This window comes from Dioscorea cayenensis, chromosome 11 (genome assembly GCF_009730915.1).
Source record: "Dioscorea cayenensis subsp. rotundata cultivar TDr96_F1 chromosome 11, TDr96_F1_v2_PseudoChromosome.rev07_lg8_w22 25.fasta, whole genome shotgun sequence".
In the NCBI taxonomy this organism is placed as follows: Eukaryota; Viridiplantae; Streptophyta; class Magnoliopsida; order Dioscoreales; family Dioscoreaceae; genus Dioscorea; species Dioscorea cayenensis.
In genome coordinates, this window is record NC_052481.1 from 14,559,180 (window position 1) to 14,562,607 (window position 3,428).

Sequence of the window (3,428 nt, forward strand, 5' to 3'; positions counted from 1 at the left end):
CATGTCCTTCTCCACACCCAGCGCAACTAGTCAAGGCTACCACTCTAGAAGAAGTTAGAGTATCTAACTTCTTGCTTAATAACTCAACCTGGGCCGCCAATGAAGTAACTGCATCGATCTCATGAAGTCTGACTACCTTTTTTCTGTCTCTTGTGTTCCACTGAAAACTGTTCATAGTCATTTCTTCAATGAGATGTCAGGCTTCTTTAGGGGTCTTGCTTCCTAAGGTACCTCCTGTAGCTGCATCAAGTAACTTCCTTTTGCTTGGGTTCAACCCATTATGGAAAGTCTGAATGATCATCCACTTGGGGAACCCATGTTGAGAACATTTCTGCAAGAGCTCCTTGAACCTATCCCATGTCTCAAAAAGAGACTCCAATTCTGTTTGTACAAAGGAGGATACTTCATTCCTGAGCTTTACAGATTTTCCAGGAGGAAAATATCTGGCAAGAAAAGCTTCTACCATTTCCTCCTAAGTAGTAATCGATGCTCTAGGTAATGAATGTAGCTACTGCTTTGCTCTCCACTTTAAAGAAAATGGGAAGGCCTTTAATCTGATAGCATCATCCATATTTCCATTAATCTTAAGTATGTTACACACATCCAAGAAGTTTTCGATGTGGTTGTTCGGATCCTCATAGGCCAAACTATTAAACTGTGCCGATTGCTGTATCATCTGGATGAATGCTGGCTTTAGCTCAAAGTTCTGAGCTATAATCGGTGGCCGCACAATACTAGATTGTGTGCCCAAAACTACGGGTCTGGAATAATCTAATAGTGTCCTCTGTTGCTCATTCTGTTTAGCCATATTTTCTAACCCTTCACCTTCTACCTTAGCTTGATTTGACTGTTCTTGAACAGGTTCTTTTCTACTTCTACGAAGTGCTCATTCAAGTTTAGGATCTCCTTCAACTAATGTCGAAGTGTTGCCTCGGGTCATAACCTGGAGTTGCAACCAAGAAAGAAAAAGAAATCCGAACGATGTAAGAATAAGAAAGTGTGAAATAGAATAAGTGATGAATAATTAAAATAGCAAAGTGCAAAGTGTTTCCAAAATGCCTATTCCCTGGCAACGGTACTAAAAAGTTGACAACGCCCTTTTGCGTATATACCATAAGTGCACGGGTTTATCGAAGTAATAATACCCTAGTGAGTGGGTAGTCATATCCATAGGGAATTGTGATCGGAAACACAACGATTGCTATTTAACTAAAATGAAGATACATCAATAGTGGTGTCAATAATATGAATATGAAAAGAAATAAAAAGAACGAGAAAGAGAGATGCTATAAAAAATGAGAGGAAAGGCAATTGATAGAAAATGGGGCACCCGAACATACTCCCCCTAGGACGATTGCTTTAAGTGCAAAACCAACTATTATGTCTCCTAACTGATGCTTAATAAGTCATGGAAATCCTAAAATACACGGTCTCAAACCTAAGGTCAACTGTGACTAACCCTACACTATGCCCAGGAAGAGAAATTGCTCAGTCTCAACACCTCACACTGTGCAAAGTTGCTTAAAGCTCTAGGGACTCCAAGTGATAAACCCTATTCCGTAACATAGATCAAACCTTTTGATCCAGGCGAAAGATCCCTAGTCACAATTAAGCCCCAGATACTAAAGATTACTTCAATGCTTCACTCTGTTGCTTGCGCAACTAAGCCCCAGCGGAGTTCATCACATAACACTTCACTCTATTGTGACTGCAAAGAACTCTTAGAATGTGGAGGTAGGATAAATCACACCGAAGGGGAAAAGGGATATACAACTACCTCTCGACTCACCCTCTCGACCCTCTCCAATCTTGTTTTGTCTAACCCTCATGGTGTGTCACTAACTCACAAAGATTACCAATGTAGGCTCTCAACCATAGTATCACTCTAAGGGAAAACCCATTCAACAAGCATTCAAGATTGGAACTCAATTTAAGACATCAATTAAAGAAACATAATAGAAAGGTCAAAGAAACAACATCATCCTAGGGTTTACAAGTCCAAGTACCCACTAGGGGTTTAGATCTCCATGGAGAAAGATATAATCAATAATGAAATCGAAAGTAAGAACATGCAATCCATAAGTTTGGTATTCATGTTGATGGTCTTGTGGAGTGGCCGTGTCTTCTCCAAGGGTTCCCTCGTCAAGTCTAGGGCACACCTCGCCGAATCGATAATGACAAAGCTCCCCAATAACTATCCTGCAAAGAAACACAGTGTTGAAAGCCATAGAACCACTCCAAAAGCCTTGTCAAAGCCTCTCCAAACCCTAGGCGTGAGCGACTCCAAAGATGGTGAAAAGATGAGAAAATGATAGGGACAAAAGATCCAAAACGGGCTGAAGTCACGGGTTTATATAGGCTGGAATCGGGCATCGACATGGGTGTGTGGAATTTTCGTACGCCCATGTGAATCTATAGGAATAGATTTTTGAGCGGCCTGTGAACAGCAACTGCTACAGTATTTTCCTACATTGATTTGCTACAATACCTGCTATAGAACTCCGCCAAAATACTACCGAATTCACACTTTTCATCGAGGCCACATGAATGGGCACACATCCATGCGGTAGTCGTATTGCATCTTCAATAAAATCACATTTAATGACAATCTTACTAACATTGCATAAGTCAGAACACATAAGTGTGACTGCCTTTGTGGCCCTCTAATTTGTATGTTCACTCGAGCATAATGGAAGTTGGCACACACTCATATGTCTTTGAGCATAACTTGTGTCTTCACATTTGTTCACTCTAAGATTTCATCAACAACATGCATTCACGTTCTACTTTGGCTTCTTTCTTCCATACTTGTCTCCACAACCCTACATGCACAAAAGTAACACAAATACACATGTATAAGCGATAAAATATGAGAAAAGTAATGCTCAATGTAAGATAAAAATACTTCATATTACTAATACACAAGCACTTATCAAACTCCCCCACACTTAAGCTTTTGTTGTCTTTAAGCAAAAAGAAAACATTGAAGCAAAGAGGAAAAACATATTCAAAGTTCTTGGCATTAGGTTCACCAAAAGTATGCAAAAGAAGCAATCTACAAGTATGGAAAATTTCAACACTAAATATGAAAAAATCATTGCTCTACCTAAAAACTCGCATAAAAAAGGACAACAAACCCGAAATCGTGTAATTGTGTGTAAACTCACTCAATTAAACCTAACGTATACTCCTCAAAGTTCTAAGCATAAGGGACTTATTTATTTACAAAATAAAGAAAAGAGACGGTAGTAGCTTCACACATCCTCTAAGGTAGCCCTTTCCGAAGCGGCCGCTAAGGTGGCTTTCACACTTTCGAGGTGGTAGCTTTTTCTATCGGGGTAGTAGCTTTCACTCATCCCATGAGATATCTCTTTCCCTCATTAGGGCATAACTACTATCTGACTTATGAGAGTAGCTTCATACTTCAT

General features: G+C 39.8%; 1 non-coding gene across 1 annotated transcript; it reads left to right on the forward strand.

The window, feature by feature from the left end:
• The first annotated feature begins 311 nt into the window (after positions 1-311).
• Positions 312-418, forward strand: LOC120272875. The gene has a single exon (XR_005540408.1). It is a non-coding gene; the product is annotated as a small nucleolar RNA R71 (small nucleolar RNA).
• Positions 419-3,428: the final 3,010 nt, after the last annotated feature.